General features: G+C 48.2%; 1 protein-coding gene across 2 annotated transcripts in view; it reads left to right on the forward strand.

Moving 5' to 3' along the window:
* The first annotated feature begins 7,499 nt into the window (after positions 1–7,499).
* Positions 7,500–19,223, forward strand: part of TGFBRAP1 (transforming growth factor beta receptor associated protein 1) — a 70,871-nt gene continuing 59,147 nt past the window's right edge. The window contains exon 1 of one of the 2 annotated variants that reach the window (XM_079791878.1): positions 7,500–7,600. The gene's annotated coding sequence lies outside the window, so the exon portion shown is untranslated. Of the gene's footprint in view, positions 7,601–11,582; positions 11,970–19,223 lie in introns of those variants that run through there. The other variant, XM_079791879.1, reaches the window with a different exon arrangement.

A 19,223-nucleotide genomic window follows, 5' to 3' on the forward strand; every position in this document is an offset into this window, starting at 1 on the left:
AAGCAAAGGGGTAGGGGGGGACCTCTGGGATTGGATAAAAAGTAAAATGATAGACACATATTTCTTTTACTTAGGTGGGTGCAGGATAGTTAACAGCAATTAACAGGATAACAACAACAATGAAGGAAATTGTGGTCTCTGTCCTGGTGCCCAGGCACATTTGGTTATGCCCTGAAGGGTCCAGGAAACGAAGTTACAAGTTACCCCGACATTTCACAAGGATGTGTTATCTTAGATGCAAAAAGACAGAGGCTCAGTTAAGGTAAAGATTGACCTTTATGAGGGAAGATACTGGTCCAGGACATGACTACCCATTATAAACTGTAGTTAAAGTTTCCATTTTAGGCCATCCTTTATGGTTACGTTAGGTCTTTGAATTTGCAAAACCGCCATGCAGGCCTTCCCCGAGCTTGTCAGGTTAGCATGTGGCCTCCTTTTCCCGGACAGTGGGTTCCAACACATAAAGGTCCCCATATGGGACTTTCTTCCCAAAACGAATAGAATGAGTATAATTCTGTGTATTAGCAATAGGTGTCCCAACTCCTACTAGGCAAGATGGGAAGGTCTGTTCTCCATAGGTTCCTCCTTGAGGTGTTTCTTGGGTTCAGTCACCCATTCTTCCCCATCTGGCACCCTCTTCACTCTGGTGTGACGGATCCAGGGACTCAGAGCATTTGGAGTGGTGAGAAGCACGTCCCCGGGTCCCGGCCATGTTGATTGTCTTGTGATCTGGTTTTCCATGTTTTGAGTAGAATTCTGTCTCCTGCTAAGAAGAGATGTAGGGGGAAAAAAAAATCCGTAGCACATGCCAAATCATTACCCAAAGCTGAGGACACAATGTGGAGTGACTTGGGAGGTAAAAGCTGGTCCTGAGGCAGCCATAGTGTCACTTGCCTGGTTTTGCTGCTTTTCTTGGCTTGGAACTGAAATACAACTGAGGCCTAGAGAGGAAAAGGTCTCCGGGGTTTTAAAAGAGCCGGGGTGCAAACCACATGACCAGCGATATGCTAGGGGAGGATAGGTTACCCTGGGGGCGAGGTTCTTGTTTCCCCAGTTTTGCCCCTTGCTGGGCATCCGGCATCCAGGGCTTTGTGCCTTAGTGAGTTGCCATACCTAGCCCATCGTCCTTGCTCTGGGGGCCTAACAGTAGGCACTCAAGTATTTGTTCCCTGAAATAATTCTCCAATTAACCTGCTCACGTATAAAAATAACTGCGAGCGCTGGTGACAATATCCAAATATTAGTTAGACATTGGCTGTGTGACAGGTACTGCATTTATATAGATTGCTGGTTCCTCAGAACAGCCTTCTGAGGTGCATAGTACTGGAATGCTTATTTTTTTCAAATGCGAAATCAGGCATGGGGTAATTTGCTCAAGATCAGAAAATGAGGAAATAGCAAGACTAACATTCAAGTACATTTTGTCTGCACTTGTAACTACAGTAAAGTAACAGTTTTAGTTTAAACGGAATCTAGTAGTTGTTAACCAAAAAAACCATTGAAACCTGTAAAGAATTTTAGTGAGTTTATTTGAGTCAAACTGTCGACATATGCCGGGAAGCAGAACCTCAATGAATTGAGATAATGCTCCGGAGAATGCAGGGTTACATCTATATTTATACATTGAAATCAAAGGAAAGGGAGGTAGGTGAGTTACATGAAATCCATTGGTGACAGATTAGGGAGGTGGGACAAAGCAAAGCGGGGAAACCTCTGGGATAGGGTGAAAAGCGAAATGATGGACATGTGCTTCTCTTACAGAGATGGATACAGGATACTTTAACGTAATTAACAGTTGACAATTAACCTGATAACAATAACAATGAGGGAATGTCCCGGTGCCATTTGTTGTGCCCTGAGGGGTCCGGGGTCAAAAGGAAGTTACAAGTTACCCAGACATCTCACAGATATGTTATCTTAGAGGCAAAAAGGCAAATGGGCTCAGGAAAGAAGATCTAAGTTGATCTTTGTCAGGGAAGATATCGGACTAGGACATGACTACCCACTATAACCTGTTTGTAGTTAAATATTTAATTTTCAAACCATCCTTTGTGGTTATTCCAGGTCTCTGAGTTTGCAAGACTGCCACACAGGCCTCCCCTGAGCTTGTCAGGTTAGCATGTGGCTCCTTTCGTCCACATAGTGTTATGATCTAATCTCTAGTAGTTAATTTATTGAAAAATCTTTCCTACTTTCATCTTTTGTGGAGGGGATATACATCCCAAAATGTTTTGCACATTTAAAACTTAAACTTGCAGACAGTCCTCAAAGCTTGTGGTTTGCATACTCTATGATGTATTGTTTTATTGGAAGTGGTTACAGTGTCTAAAAAGATCTGAGGGTGCCAAAAGATAAACCTTGAAAGGGAATTGGAAAATAAGTGAGATGCTAAATCAAAAGTCAAGATAAAGTTGAGAGGTGTTTTGCAATTTTTCATAATCCTTTATGTATATGATGCTTTATCTAGAAATTGAATTTCAGAGCAGGGCAGAATTAAAAGTTACTCAGGTCAGTTCTTCCCTTTCAGTCCTGAGGAAGTGGACCTGAAGGAGATGAAATGACGTGCCAAATTGAACAGAGTTTGAGAACTGAGCTGACGCAGGTGTCTGGGTGTCCTTATTGGGAGCTATGTGTATTAACTTCATGGTATGAGCATCCTGGCATGCCATGTCCAAAATCTGATTTGATTGTCATGATAATAGTTCAATTAGTGTGACTGGTATTATCCCCATTTCCTCCTCCAAAAGGCACATACATTGTGTTAGTGGCAAAAGCAACTGCCTTGGAGGGAGCCTTGGAGACCAGACCTCAGTTCAGATTTTGTTCTGCTGCACCAAGACCGTGGGTGAATCACTCAAGTCTCTGAGCCTGTCTTATCAGAAAAATGCTCTGCTAACACCTCCATGAAGAATATCTAAGGAGCAGAGATTACATAACACAACTGGGCCCTGGCGAGGTAGCTCAGTTGATTAGAGCAGCGTCAAAAAACGCCAAGGTTGAGGTTTGATTCCCCCGTCAGGGCACAGACAAGAATCAACCAATGAATGCATAAATAAGTGGAACAACAAATCGATAGTTCTCACTTTTCCTCTCTTTCAAATCAATAATTAAAACAACAACGAACACACTTGACACAGTGTAGGTGCTTAATAAATGGTAGCTGGTTTTGAGAAATACGTCATGTCTCCCCACTTTAGCCTCCTCACCTGTGAAATGGAAATTATAACACCACCTCATAGTGTTAAGAGATTGGAGCTAACGTAGGAGCACTTGCCTCTCCCTGGAGATCTGTTGTAGCCTCTGACTGTCATCAAAGCAGAGAGGTGGCAGCATGGAGGTGGAGCTGGGGAAAACTTGAGCTTCAGCCCTGGAAATGGGGAGAGGTCCTTGCTGTGCGCTTTCTCCCTGTGGTGCTCTGGACCAGTCACCTGACCTGCGTACATCCCACTTTAAAATGAAAAGTACTTCCCGGTTTCAAATTAAATCCATTAAGGTAATTCTAGGTGTCTCTGAAGCTAAAACCTCAGGGTAGAGGGAGTGTCTTCTGAGGCAGGAAAAAAAACCCAGTTCAGAGAGGAGGAAGTAGAATGAGATTCCAATGCTGGGAATGCCTGCGCCCTCTCCAGCCTGCGGCAGAGCCCTGGAGAGTGGAGCCTCAGAGTATTTGCAATCTGCTGTCTGGGTTTCAATCAGTGTTTCTGCGGTAGGAATCTGGGAAAGAGGAGAATTTTCCTTCCTAAGAAGTTCTGATGTTTCACATATGCCTAGGCAGCAGGGCCACCTCCCAGCGGTTTCTGTTACCTCGCAGGGCAAGGAAGCCAAAGCCGGCCCTGACCCGCAAGCCAGGCCGTTGCCATAACTGGAGGGCCAGACTGAAAACCAGCACCAGAGACCAAGAACATCCCAGAATCCTTGTGGGTGGGTCAGTAATGCAAAGGTCTGGTGTCTCCCCCTTCTCGTCTTGGCACTTCAGAGATTCCCTAATCTGGACACAGCCTGAGGAAGGGGGCAGGCCTCTGTTGATAAGATCATTGTTACCACAGCCAAACGGGGGCTTAAAATAGAAATAAAGCTCAGTTACAGAAAAATAATTCTATTTGTTACACATTTGAATATGTACACTGAAGTTGACTCCTGCTACAAATTGTGTGAGTATCATACATAACTACATTTTTAAGTTCGGAATTGTGAGAGTTTCCGCATCGCCTGGATCAAGGCGTTGCATTCATTAACATTTTTTTCCGCCTGTGGTTGGCAGACCGTAGCTGAGGGCAACAGCCGACACTGCCTCACCTGGCACCACCACCCCCCTAGGCCCGAGCTCCCCCAGGACAGGGCCACACGTGCTTTGAATCTCCAACCTGGTCACCAGCATGCACAGTGAGTGGTTGTCCTTAGTAGGCACTCAGTATGTATTGAATGAACTGTAAGTGAAATATATACTGAGAACTTCGGGTGCTGATTCCTTTTGTCCATAATGTAATATTTAAGATATGTACGTTACAAATATTTTATCATTAGTTGTCAAAAATATATCTGAGCATAAATCAAATTAAGAGCTTCAAAGTCAATGTAAAAATTTAAAAAACACTTTCCACTTGGGACCTGTATTTTTAGCTATTTAAAACAACAGTTCTGCTTTGAGTTTTAAATAACTACCTTTAGTATCATAATGATTATTAATGACCATATTTTTTACTATTGTCAATTCTCATCCCTTTTACTATCTGATTACCATAAAGATGCACTTACATACCACCTACTGGCTTTCTTGTAAAACCCATCTCAAGACACCAGTTTAGTGAGCTCCCTCTTTGTCTCTTACATCCTGTCTCAGCACCCAGCACAGTGCCGTGCACACTGTGAGAACAATGTGTGAGGAATGAACGTCAGTAAACCTCCCCAGCTCCGCAGGCCCTTCCTAACTGACCTCCCCGGTCACCAAACCTCGAGCACATTATATTTTACTTTAGGATATGATCAGGAGGGTATTCCACAGGTCCCGCTAAAGCCATGGTTCTCAAAACTGACGGAGCGTTAGAGTCACCTGGAGAGCTAGTCACCCCCAAGTTTCTGACTTAGGAGGTTTGATTAGGGGCACGGGAATTTGCACTTACAGCAACTTGCAAGGTGATGTTGGTATTGCTGAACACCGATCATGCTTTATAAACCACTGAACTAAATTAAGCTCCCTGAGGTCAGGGGCTGTGTCCTATTTCAGTGCCCCCAGCAGCCTCTGCCATAGTACCTGGCACAGAGGGGCTGCTCAGGAAATAGTTGAGTGGAATAACAGTTCAAAAAGTTTATTTTATTGGATCTAGTTTACAAGTATATGCATATGTGTATATATCTTTAAATCAGCTAATACACGTAAAAGCTCTTAAAACATGTTTGCTAAAGAAAAAATCATAGCGCTGGCCGGTGTGGCTCAGCTGGTTAGGTGTCGGCCTGTGTACCAAATGGTTGCTGGTTCGATTCCCAGTCAGAGCCTATGCCCAGGTTTCCAGCTCAATCCCCACTGGGGGGTGTGCAGGAGGCAGCTGATCCATGTTTCACTCTCACATCGATGTTTATCTCTCTCTCTCCCTCCCTCTTCCTTTCTCTCTCTCTAAAAATTAATAAAAATATTTTTTAAAAAATCATAAATATAACCTTTCTTTGCTTAACCTCACATTCTAAACTGATATCCAAACTAGATGTGTACTTGTAATGAGAGCTTATAGATTAGAGTAACAGAATCTTAGCATGAAAAGCCTCTTTTAATGATAGCCTAATTTAATATTGAGTATCAGGAATTTTATTTATTTATTTATTTTTATACATTTGTATGTTTTTTAAAATACATTTTTATTGATTTCAGAGAGGAAGGAAGAGGGAGAGAGATAGAAACATCCAGGACGAAAGAGAATCATGGATTGGCTGTCTCCTGCAAGTCCCCCACTGGGGATTGAGCCCACAACCCGGGCATGTGCCGTTGACCAGAATGGAACCTGGGGACCTTTCAGTTCACAGGCTGATATTCTATCCACTGAGCCAAACCGGCTAGGGCAGGAATTTTAAATGTTGGTTGAGTGCTTCCTACATGCAGATAGACACAGCAAAAACTTGATAGACACACCCGTCCTTAAGAGCTTACAGCCAGTGAGGAACCTTAAGTGTACTTGTGAGTGTGAGGATGGTACATTTTGAGAGTAGGAGAGTAAATGGCAACTATTAAAAGCAATCAGTTGTAGCTATTTAACTCTTAATCTTCATTAATCTATTAGAATGCTATAAATACTGGTAACATGTTTTGGATGGACCCAAGGGATATTGAATAAATATTAATAAATGAAGTTAATTAACAATTCCTTTGAGAAACATGACTGATATTTCTTCTTAAATGTAATCAAGCTAATTTAGAATTAGTCCTGATGCAGATATTTCCATGGTTATGGAATAGTTATTTACATAGAGGTTCCTGTCATATGTGAAATGAACTCAGAGTTCCAGGAAGCACAAATGTTTCTAGATGGAATATTGTGCATATGTGGAGTTTGACATTGTAAGAATCCTATGGTGAATCCTTTCATAAAGGAAATAATTATTTCTGAATTATTTTTCTCTTTTTTGTTAATATACACTTTCACTCCTATATTATTTAAAGCAGAACACTAAGTGTTGTTCCACAAACTATTCAATCAATAGAACTTAATTTTATGCATATACAAAATTCACTGGTTTTGAATTCTGGGTTTGTATCTTGTTCTGTCCTTACTACCATGGAATTTGGGATAAGCAATTCACTTATTTTTGCCTCAGTCAACTCATCTGTAAAATGGAGAGATTAACAGCGCTTTACTTCATAGGGACCTGGGGAGGCTTTAATGAGATAACCTCTGCAAGGCCCTCAGGCCAGCGTCCTGCCCTCAGTAGGTGTCCCCTCTGCGACTGGGGGAGGGCAGCTCTGCTCATGCAGGTGTGGGGTCCTGGCCCCTGTCTGTGATTGGCTGCTCAGCAACAGCCCGATGGCCGGGTGGTTGGCTTTCCCCAGGATTGGCAGGTCGGTTGGTTCGTTCGTTCATGCATGCATGCATTCATTCATTCATTCATTCCTTCATTCATTCAGCCAGTGTTTCCCGTGCCTCCCGCGTCCAGCCCGTTTGGTGTGAGAAATGAGCGGTGAGCGGAGCAGACCGGGCCGGCGTTTCCCGGCGCTGTGCGCCGCGTGGGCGGGAGCAGGTGCGTGAGGACAGCCCCCGCTGCCCTCCGCACCCGCCGCTGCCGGCGGTCCGTGCTTCCCAGGAGCGACCGCTCCGACCCGACCCTCACGACCGCCCCACGAGGCGGAGGAGGAAACCGAGGCCCAGGGGGCGCCCCTGTGGCCGCGGCGCCGGAGCGGGATCTCTAAGGGCCGCGCGTGCCCGGGTGGCGGACGGGCGGACGGCGCAGGGACACTCGGGCTCCCGCCTCCCGCGCAGGGCGGCCGCCCCACGTGACGGGAAGCGGCGGCGGCGCGGCCGGCCCAGCCCAGGAGCCGCGGCCGGAGCGGGCGGCGGGCGGCGGGCGGCGGGCCCAGGCCGCAGGGCCGGCGGGACGCGGGGGCAGCGGGCGCCGGCCGGTGAGTGCGGGCCGTGGGGCGCGGCCGGGGCAGGAGCGGGACGGGTGGGGAGCGAGGGGTGCCTGGGCGGGTCGCGAGCGGGCAGCAGAGCGTGGGGCACGTGCCTGTCAGATCTGGGACAGGGGTGCAGGTGGGGGTGCCGGTGCGGGGTGCGCCCGTGTGCACATGCGGGGGGCAGGCGGGCCGAGCGCGGGGTCCGCGGTGTGGATGTTGTGGCGCGAGAGGAGGGAGTGGGTGTGTGTGGGGAAGGTCTGAGACCTAGTCCTTGATTCGAGGTGAGCTGTTGGTTTTCTGGAGGGAAGACCCTGGGAGGACTGTGCCCAGAGCCCTGCCCCTCCACCCCTGTATGGACCGGTTTTATTGCTGTAATGGAAGCTCTTGGGATTTCAGAACTCAGTTCCGGGTCACACCCGACCTGACTTGTTGCCCTGAGCCGGGAGGCTGGGCAGGGTGTGTTGGGAGGAGGGCAGAGACCTCGCCCCGCTCCCCGCCGCCTGTCCCAGGCCCTGGGGGCTGCAGGGGAAGCTGGGGTTTCAGCTGCCACCCTGTGTGTCAAGTGGGGATGACTCTAGAGACAGAAGCTGTCCTCCATCGCCAGCTGTCTGCCTGTCGCTGTCATTGTTTCTGCTCAGGGGCTGTTGGGGGGCCCTCACCAAGTGCCCAGGCCGCTCTGGGGGCCCTGCCTGGCTGCTGGAAATGGGGGTTCACACAGTGCTTAGTGCAAATGACTGTATTGGGTGCTGGGGTTTATCCCTGATGAAATGCCTCAGTGATTGCAGCGACAGGGCAGGCACGGAGGGAAGTGGAGGAGGCTCCTGCAGTGAGCTGGCTGCGGGGAGCCAGCACTCAGGCACAGGGGCCTGTGGGTGCCGGTGCGCCCTCCTCCCAGACTTGCTTCTCTCTGTCAGCCAGAAGCTTCCAGCACTAGGTCACATAGGAAGGAACATCTGGCCAGCTGCTTCCTTTTTCCTTCCAATTCTGCCAGCCAAGCAGCCCCGGCAGTCACAAGAGCGGCCTTTCTGTGGTGTGTGGCCCTAGAAACAGCCCTGACGGGACTCCTTCGGAGCCTGCCTACAACCAGCCCTTCCCAGGCCCCAGTGTGTCTGCTCCACGTGGGCTCCAACCCTGATTCTGCCAGTCAACCCTGCACAGGCAAAAATCTGTGTTTGGACTCCCCCAAACTTAACTACTAGTACAGTTGTCCTCGCAGACACCAAGTCCTCAGATTCTCAAGTCCCTCATATAAAACTAGGGGCCCAGTGCACGAATTCGTGCACCTTGAAAGAACTGTGGGCCACGAGGCTGTGGTGGGCACAGGGGCGGGTCTTGGCCCATCCTCTGTGCCCCCGCCCAGCCCCTCCCGCCGTAGCCCCGGTCCCCTCTCTACCAGGAGCCCTGCTCCTGCCGCCATTGCTGACGGCGCCGAGCTATTGGGGCTGGCGCCAGCAGCAGGTGCAAGCAGGGTGCGAGTGCCCGGTGGGACCACGGTGTGTGAGAGCAAATTCATGTATTAATGAAGGGTCTCCATCGCCCCTCAGGAGCAGGCCATTGGGACCGGCGCTGGACGCAGGTAGCAGGTGCGAGCGGCATCTCCGGCGCTGGCTGCGGGTGTGAGGGGGTCGGCGCCAGCAGTGGGTGCGAGTGCCGGGTGGGACCGCCGCGTGCGGGAGCAAAGAATTTTCAGTAACCACCAGAGGCTCGCCCCACCTTGGTCTGGCGCCCCTGCTCACCTGCTCCACCATCCCACCACAGCCAACACTCACCATGTTGTGCGCTCTGCTACCCACTGCCGATGCCCACCATGTTCTGTGCACACCCTCTGGTGGTCAGCACACGTCATAGCCACCAGTTGTTCTGACATTCGGTCTATTTGCATATTAGAGTTTTATATAGAGAGATGACATCTGTGGATTCTCAACTGCAGATTAAAAATATTGTTTTCAGCCCTAGCTGGTTGGCTCAGTGGATAGACCTCAGCCCACAGACTGAAGGATCCCAAGTTCGATTTCGGTCAAGGGCACGTACCTCAGTTGCAGGCTCAATCTGGGGCAGGCTTTATTGTGGGAGGCAACCAATTGATGTGTCTCTTTCACATCGATGTTTCTCTCTATCCCCTTCTCCCTTCTACTCTCTCTAAAACTCAATGGAAAAATATCCTTGGGTGAGGATTAACAAAAAATAAATAAAATGTTGTTTTCAACTGTATATTTGTTTTTGAAAAATGCATGTATTAGTGGACCCATGCAGTTCTAACCCGTGTTGTTCAAGAGTCAACTGTAATGGTCAATACAGTGAATGCTTTCCTCTGGAGTTAGACTCCTGATGGGTTCTGATCCCAATTTGCTGTGCACATCACAGTATATACATTGTACAGAGAAGCCAGGTGAGACCCTGCCTTTCCTCCTCCATGCCCACCTCCAGCAGCAGCCCTCCGGCCCTCGCATGGGGCGGAGTTAGGGCACCACGGCAGGCTCCCAGGATGCTGCAGCCTCTGCCTGACCCTAGCACGTGCTCAGTATTCTAGGCCTGATTTGCAGCTAGCTTTTCTTTTCAGGAAAACCAAGTTGTTATTATGGCTTATTCCTTCATGCCAATATTAAACATTTGTGATCCTTTAACAAAGCTCGAGGAAGTTTTACTTAATGCGTTACGCATCTTCATCTTGGGCTGAATCCAGTGCTCATTAGAAATACATTAATCATTTGTGGTGGCCAGGTGTTTGGATACTGACTGCCGAGTAATTTGGCCCACACTTTACAACTCATCTCTTCTGTGGTAAACCTGGCCTGTTTCTCTTTATTAAAAAATGCTAACTACTAAATCTGAATGTAGAAGTAGCAAGCTAATTGGAGGCCCCCGTGGGCCTGAGGGCGCTGTGCAGAATGGGAGCAGTCACTGGGCGTGTTGTGAAGTCTTGCAGGTGATTTGAGACCAAGATTTTTTCTTGATAGTCAAGTAGCTGCCATCAAGTAAATTAAAGATTCAAGAAAAACAATATATATAAAAGAAAAATTGCCCAACATCCAGGAGGCAGTGGATAATTCTTTGTCGCTGTTTGAGGTCCAGTATTGGGGGAATGTCAGGAAGAAAATGCCCTAGAGACCCATACTCCCAGTCTGCGCCTCTTCCCTTCCTCCCCCCTCCCCCAGTCCCTTCTTCAGTTATGTCTGTTGACATTAATATTATAGGGCGTATATGATACATACACATAGGCAACACACATTATATGCGTATATAAGGTGTGTATATGTGTATATAAGGTGTATTTAAATGGTTTGTATGCGTGTACATATTCACTGTTATGTATATTTAAATATGTAGTTAAATAAGTTTGATTAGTGTTGCCCAGGAAAAGGATACTATCTCTGACGAGTCACACATCGATCGGTACGTGCCAGAATAATGTCAAGTGACCAGTTAGATGTTAGGCTTGAGCTGTATTTTAAAAAAAATATTCTTTCAGGTCATTGGAACCAGTTTATTGTGCTATAACTAGTCTTTGGTGATCTCTGTTACATGAGTGCAAAAGAACGTGAACTGGTTGTATGGTAGGTCCTCATTTTCAAAAGAGGGACAAGTTGTGTTTGTTACAAGCAATAAATTTGTTGTGGATTCCTGGCAAATCTCAAGATTGAGCAGATGTCTGTGAGAACTTCGGGAAGAACCTGGGCCTCGCATGGGTGTGGCTCTGTAAGGACAACTTATGTCACATAAAAATATATCCTGCTTTGGGAAGATTACTAGGTTGGTGGTGAAACAAGTAAGGAGATCATTCTGTATCCGAAATTTAGCAAGGCAGTGCTGACACCGAGTCCCACTGGTTTGTGACAAAAGGTGCAGAGAAACCGAGGGGGCGGGTGAGGGGGGATAACAGGGTGCCTGCTCTAGCTCAGGGTGAGAAGGCCGGGCCATGCTGAGCAAGGGCCCCATAGGAGGCACTGCGGCCTCTTACCACGCTGGCCTCGTGGGTGGAGCTGTTGCTTTCTTCAGCAGGACTGAATTCTAAGAGAGCATCTGAAATCAAACTTGCCCCCTTCGGTCAACAGAGTGGAAAGAATATGGCCTTGGAGACAGAAAGCGAAACGGTTTGAAGTCCCTGTTTTATCACCTGGTAGCTGTGTAATCTGGAGCAAGCCACCAGAAATCTCCGTCTGTCCGTAATAATCCCACCTCCTACAGTGATGTGAGCGTGAAAGGACATCACTTCTGTCAAGTACTCAGCATCCGCCCCAACCCAGTGACTAGGGGCTCTCAGGAGGCAGCCGTCAAGGTGTCGGCCGGGGCCGCAGCCGGTGGGCCCGTCCTTCGTCTGGACTTGGAGTAACAGGAGCAGCTGTACCCCGGGCAGCCAGGTGGCTCAGGGGGTAAGGTGTGTGCTCTTGAGGCGAGCTGCCTGGGTTGGAATCTCCACTCCCCGTGGTCATTCAACCTTTCGAACTTCGTTCCCTGCAGGTGGAACAATCACAGTGCTCGCCTTCTAGGCTGGTTGTGAGCATGAAGAGAGCATTTAACAGGGAGCCTTCTTAGCTCCCCTGCAATAGTGTCACCACGTTGTGCTTCAGAGGAGCTAGATAATAGTGCAGGGGAAGCATGCCAACCAGTCCCATTCCTATTTTACAAGGAGGTGACAGGCCCTGAGGCTCTAAGTGACTTGTCTAAGGTCAAAGATCAAAAGAGTTGGCCAAGCCCCTGGAGCTCAGGACCCCCAGATTAATATTGAGAATGTCTGCTTTGCACCAAGCCCACTTGACCACCCCTCACTCTGTGGCCCAGGTTAGCTCCAGGGCCTTGAACCTTATGCAGAGGGGGCAGTTAGGAGGCCTCCTCTCTGCTCCTCCCAGCTCTGCACACCTGCAGCCCTCCTGCTCGCCATCAGGGCCTCCCACCCGCCTGCTTCTCCTGAAGCTCAGAGGATATCAGATTTTGGACCCAGCAGGAGTCAGCTGACATTTACCCCAATCCAGTCTGAATTCGTCTATGAGAAATATTTCAAATGAGCAAAGGTCCCAAAGTCTCCCCTTTGAAATACACTCTCAGGAGAAAAAACTTAATAGGTAGATATTATTCATCCCTGTAATTTTAAGTTAGGACACTAAATTTAGAAAATTCACCCCCAAAAGTTACTGAATAAAAAAGATCATAGGGCCTGGCCGGTGTTGCTCAGTGGTTGAGCATCGACCTATGAACCAGGAGGTCACAGTTGGATTCCCGGTCAGGGCACAAGCTCGGGTTGTGGGCTCCATCTCCAGTTGGGGGCGTGCAGGAGACAGCTGATCAATCATTCTCTTTCATCATTGATGTTTCTATCCCTCTCTCCCTCTCCCTTCCTCTCTCTGAAATCAATAAAAAACATCTTTTTTAAAAAGGTCATGGAATTGCTCCCACGGCCTGAGTTGCCTCGGGAGTCCGCTTGGCTGCTGGCCACGGGGTCCGTTTTCTCCTTTCTGGTTACTGACACAGCTCGTTCTGAGCACCTCCTTTCCTGCTAGAAAAGGAGATTCTCACCTCTCCTCTTTTTTGGATAATCCAAGGTAAGATGATAAATAAAAAACTGTGATTACATTTGCCTTTTTATGTTCACTTTCTGTTTCGAAATAACTGGCTTACCGAGGGGCTGAACAACAGTACCGCGCTCACCTGCGCTCTGGTCCCCCTTGCTGACATCGGGCCTGGCCACAGCGTAGTGATCAGAACTAATACTTTACTGTCAGTACTACTGACCACACTTTATTTGATTTCACCAGTTATTCTGCTAATGTCTTTTCAGTTCCACGGTCCTGCTTTTGGTCTCTAATCTGTGACGGTTCCTCAGCCGCCTCGTTTTTCATGACCCTAGCCCTCTGAGGACATCGGGGACTTCGCAGAGTGTCCTCAGTGTGGGGTAGTTTGGCGTGATCTCATGGTTAGGCAGTGGGGATCCATTTTTTTCAAGAGCCCCACCGTGGTGGCATGACTCAGTCACTTCAACTTAATGTCGAGTTGCATTCCGTGTCCCTCTGAAGAGACAGGAGCAGCGATCATGAAACTCCCCGGGCCCCTCGGGAAGGTAGGGCACTGGTGCCCAGGCCCCAGGAAGCAGCTCTCCCTCCTGCGCCCGCGTGAGGTGGGACAGAGTGTCTTGTTCCTTTCATGTTTCTCTTCGTTCCATGTGCCCAGTCTCCCGGTCCCCCTGCGATGTTACCTTGAGGATTTAGGAGAGCTTTTTCTGAGGCAGCTGCAGGTTAAGGAACAAAAATGTTAAGCTTTCTTATCACACAAAAAATTAGGTTCATGACCACTGAGCCTTTGAGTCCTGTCAAATCTCATCTGCCTTTAGAGTGGCAGGGAAATACTTCCTATTTCCTTTGTTCTGGAGATGATGCTGATTGAAATTATAGTTGATTTGTATCTTAAGAGGAGAGCTGATTGGCCCTCAGACCATTCAGATTCATCGTTCGGGTGCTAACTGAAGTTTTGAGACGGATGTGATTTTATGAAGTGTTTTATTTCTACAGACTGTGAAGGTGACCGTCAGAGTGCCAGTGGACTCACCCAGAGGAACGAGGTGTTTAGCTGTTTGTTTGGAGTCGAGGACTTCCATAACATTTCATTTTGCTAATTTAGCATGAAGAGAACATGTGCAGGTAGCTTGCAATGGAAGAACTTTTGCTAGCAAGGTCTGTCCAAAGCCACCCAATGATGCTTTTGGAGTTTGAGATTTGGCTATTCATTCAGTCGGGAACGTAGGCGGCCAAAGGAAAAAAATGTGTCCAGTCACACCTGCCTCCCTTGCTCCATACCTGCGGCAGCGTGGCCGGGAGAGGAAAGATGAGGTGGGGTGATCCGGGACCAGGGAGGAGAATGGAGGGTCCGAGTGGGTGCTCAGTGCCGCCGGGATGTGAACACAGAGGCTGGACCCTGGGCAGCAGGTCCCTTAGTACCTCTGCACACCGTTCCTGCCTCTTAATTAGCAAGCTGCCCTGAGCCGGGCTGAGTCCATGCCCCGCCCGCTGAGCCCACCGCCTCACTTCTCTGGGCCATCTCAGTCCAGACACCAGGTCAGCCTCCATTGCTGAGACCAAGGAACTGGGCACAAGCCGGTAAAACAGCGGGTTCCTTTTCGGTGTGTGTGTGGCAATTTTGAGTAAGGCTGCTCTGCATATTCTTGTGTGCGTCTTTGTGGATATTGGTATTTACTCGAGACAAATGGAAACATTAAATGTGGAATTGTGGGGTGACAGGATAAATGCATGTTTAACTTTATAAAAAAGCAACAGCTTTCCGAAGTGATGGTACCATTTTGTACTCCTTCCAACAAAGTATGAGACTTCTGGTTGTTCTGCATCCTCATTAACATCTAGTGCAGTCTTTTTTTTTTTTTTAGTGTTGTCAACTTTTTAATTGTAGTGATTCTAATAGTTTTGAAATGGTACATCATTGTGGCTTTTTGTTTGTAGGGGTTTTTGTATATTCTGGATGTGTGAGACCTTTGCCACATATATTATTGCGACTTTTTCTCCCAGTCTGGGGATTGCCTGTTCATTTCCATAATGGTGTCTTTCAATGGATGCAAGTTTTATTTTAGGTTTTGTAAGATCCAGTTTATTAACTTTCTCTTTTATGGTTAGTGCTGTTTGTATTCTAAGAAATCTTTATGTACCCCAAGTTCCCAAAGACATTCTTCTGTGTTTGAGATTTTACTTTTAAAATAATTTGATGTATCTCAAATTAATTAGTCTATACGGCGTGAGGTAGGGATAATGAATGTTAATTTTTCCCTCATAAGGTTACCCATTTGTTCCAGCACCATTTATTGAAATGACTTTCCTTTCTCCATTGAATCGCATTGGAGCCTTGGTCAAGAATCAATTGAATGTATATGTGGGTCTAATTTTGAACTTTTTCTTCTGTTCTATTGATCTGTCTTTCCCGACGTCTTAATTACTGCAATTTTATAGCAGTTTTTAAATCAGTTAATGTAGGTCTTCAACTTCGTTCTTCATTTTCAAGGTTGTTTTGACTATTCTAGGGAGTCACGTGCTGCCTAGTGATTCGGATACATTCTCGTGCGAACATCATACGGTGTGCTTACACAAACCTAGATGACATATATAGCCTACTTCACACCTAGGCTAGATGATATAGCATATTGCTCCTACGGTATAAGCCTGTACAGCAGTTACTGTACAAAGCAACCCAAGATTAAATCAAGCACAAGATAAAACGATGCAATCAGGAGATGAGGTAAAGATGAAATGTGTGAGGCTGCTGCCAGTGTGACATGGCATTCTGTTTTACAGCACACTTTTTTTTTTAATAAGTAGAAAGAGCAAGCTCTAAGATAATGATTAAAAGTGTAGTATAGTAAATATATAAACCGGTAACATGGCTGTTTATTACTGTCAATTATTATGTATTATACATAATTGGATGTGCTATACTTTTATATGACTGGCAGCACAGTAGGGTTGTTTGCACCAGCATCACCACAAACATGAAAATAATGCATTCTGCTGTGATGTCACCACAAGTACAATGTCAATAGGCAATAGGACATTTTCAGTTCTGTTGTAATCTTTTTTTTTTTAAAATTATATTTCTTTATTGATTTCAGAGAGGAAGGGTGAAGGAGAGAGCGATAGAGACATCAATGATGAGAGAGAGTCATTGATGGGCTGCCTCCTGCACATCCCCCACTGGGGATCAAGCCCGCAACCCAGCAGGCATGTGCCCTCGGCTGGAATCGAACCTGGGTCCCTTCGGTCCGCAGGCTGACGCTCTATCCCCTGAGCCAAGCCGGCTAGGGCCTGTTGTAATCTTATTGCACCAGCCTTATATGCACTGTTTGCTGTTGACCAAACATGATGTGACACATGATAGTATTTTGATTTCCATTTAAATTTTACAACCAGCTTGTCAATTTCTACAGAAGAGTTTGCTGGGGTTATAATTTCGGTCTTCTTTAGGTATTACAAGATTTTGTGATTTTCTTCATAAAGATCTTATACATCTTTGTTAGATAAAATTGCTTCATATCTAATTTTTTATGCCATTGTAAATGTCTTTTGTTAAGATTAACGTTTTTAATTTGTAAATGTCTTTTGTTAAGATTAACGTTTTTAATTGTTGTTCTATGTAGGAATGCAGATTAATTTTGTCAACTTATAGGTGTTGGCGCCAATTCAGCGCCAACAGAAATCCCCAGTTTGGGGGGCAGTGAAGAAGGAAACTTTATTCAGTGCAAACCGCTCAGTTGTGATACAGCACGACTGTGGGAAAGCTTAATAGTGTTACAGCTCAATTATGAAGCAGCACAGCATGGCGGCAAGACAGCCCTGGGACCTGCAGGCCCCTCTCCAGCTTGGTAGCTCTGCTCTGCTCAGGTCTGCTCTGCTCCAGCGAGACATCCTCTGTGTTTCATCTTCAGTGTTTCAGCTCCAGCCAGGGAACAGTGTTCAGTCTTTGGTGGAAAGGGAATGTGCACTCCTGGAGCTAGAGGGGAGGTGGTTTATATGGACAGAAATCCTCACTCTGGTCCCAGTAATAGGGCCTCACTCCTGGACAGATTGGTCTGTCCTCATGCAAATGAGAACTCCAAATCATCATGGTTTGATTGGTCCAAAAAGCACTGTCCCGATTGGTCAGAATGGAGCCTCTCTGATTGGTTAGTGAAGATGGGGGTGGAGGGAGAATATAGCTATAGAGCTGCACAGCTCCGATTGGATGGGGAAAGCCTCAGCCCTATGGTTGAAATACTATTCCAGGAACTCCTTTTAAGGGCTAGCTCAGATGACAGAAACACAGTGCAGGCAGGCAGCTCAGTGCAGGCTCCTCCCTGAAGTATAGTTTGTGAGAGAGGTCCCTGTATGCAAATAGTTGCTAGGCTCTGCTTTTTAATTTTTTAAATTTGAGCCCCATTAGTCACCAGGAGCCATTTTTAGTAAGTATCTTCTTTCTCAGGGTCCACATATATTGATTTTTTTAATTAAATAATATTTCTAAACTTGAAAAAAATTGTAATAGATTGTGAGAGTCTTTGCAAACACTAAAATCATCTGTAAATAATTATAGTTTTAAATTCTTTACAACTGTTTTCTTTTTTTTTTTAAATTTCTTTATTGATTAAGGTGTCACATATTTGTCCTCATCCCCCCATTCCCATCCCACACCCCTCCCCACGGATGCCCCAACCCCCTGTTGAACTTAACCATTGGTTAGGCTCATATGCATGCACACAAGTCCTTTGGTTGATCTCTCCCCCCTCCCCCCACCCTCCCCTATCCTCCCTCTGAGGCCCGATAGTCCGATTGATGCCTCTTTGTTTCTGGTTCTGTTCTTGTTCATCAGTCTATGTTGTTCATCATTTCCCCTAGATGAGCGAGATCATGTGTCACTAGAGATATACTTATATGAACTGAATGTGAGATGAGCAATAATAGTTATGCTGACAGGCAAATGAATCAGTCTGTAGTGAGTTTCTTTCTGGATCAACAGTTCTTTTGAGACCCAATATCAATGTCCATCAGTTCCTTATGTGTACATGTCGGCACTGACCCCTCAGCTCTGGATGGTGGACAAATGGTGGTAATGCAGGTTCGATTCCCTCTGGTTGGGTCTCGGCCGGACCCAGGGGCACAGCTTCATCCGGACCCAGGGGCACGTGGCCTCACCCGGACCCAGGGGGTGCATGGCCTCACCTAGTCCCAGGTGCACGCGGCTTCCCCCGGACCCGGGATCCAGCCTCACCCGGATCCAGGGGCACATGGCCTCACCTGGACCCGGGATCCAGCTTCACCCGGACCCAGGGGCGCATGGCCTCACCTGGACCCAGGGGCGCGTGGCCTCACCTGGATCCAGGGGCACATGGCCTCACCCGGACCCGGGATCTAGCTTCACCCGGACCCAGGGGCGCGTGGCCTCTCCCAGACCCAGGGGCGCGTGGCCTCACCCAGACCTAGGTGTGTGCGGCCTCACCCGGACCCGGGACCCAGCCTCACCCGGATCCAGAGGCATACGGCCTCACCCGGACCCGGGATCCAGCTTCACCCGGACCCAGGGACGCGTGGCCTTACCAGAACACAGGGGCACGTGGCCTCACCCGGGCCCGGGACCCAGCCTCACCCAGATACAGGGGCACACGGCCTCACCCGGACCCGGGATCTAGCTTCCCCTGGACCCAGGGGCGCGTAGCCTCACCCGGACCCAGGGGCCCACGGCCTCACCCGTACCCGGGACCCAGCCTCACCCGGATCCAGGGGCACACGGCCTCTCCCAGACCCAGGATTCAGCTTCACCCGGACCCAGGGGCGCATGGCCTCACCTGGACCCAGGGGCGCGTGGCCTCTCCCGGGCCCGGGACCCAGCCTCACCCGGATCCAGGGGCCCACGGCCTCACCCGGACCCGGGACCCAGCCTCACCCGGATCCAGGGGCACACGGCCTCACCCAGACCTGGGAACCAGCTTCACCCGGACCCAGGGGCGCGTGGCCTTACCCGGACCCAGGGGCACGTGGCCTCACCCGGGCCCGAGACCCAGCCTCACCCGGATCCAGGGGCACACGGCCTCACCCGGACCCAGGATCTAGCTTCCCCCGGACCCAGGGGCACGTGGCCTCTCCCAGACCCAGGGTCGCGTGGCCTCACC

The sequence above is a fragment of the Cnephaeus nilssonii genome (genome assembly GCF_951640355.1).
Source record: "Cnephaeus nilssonii genome assembly, chromosome: 15".
NCBI lineage: Eukaryota > Metazoa > Chordata > Mammalia > Chiroptera > Vespertilionidae > Cnephaeus > Cnephaeus nilssonii.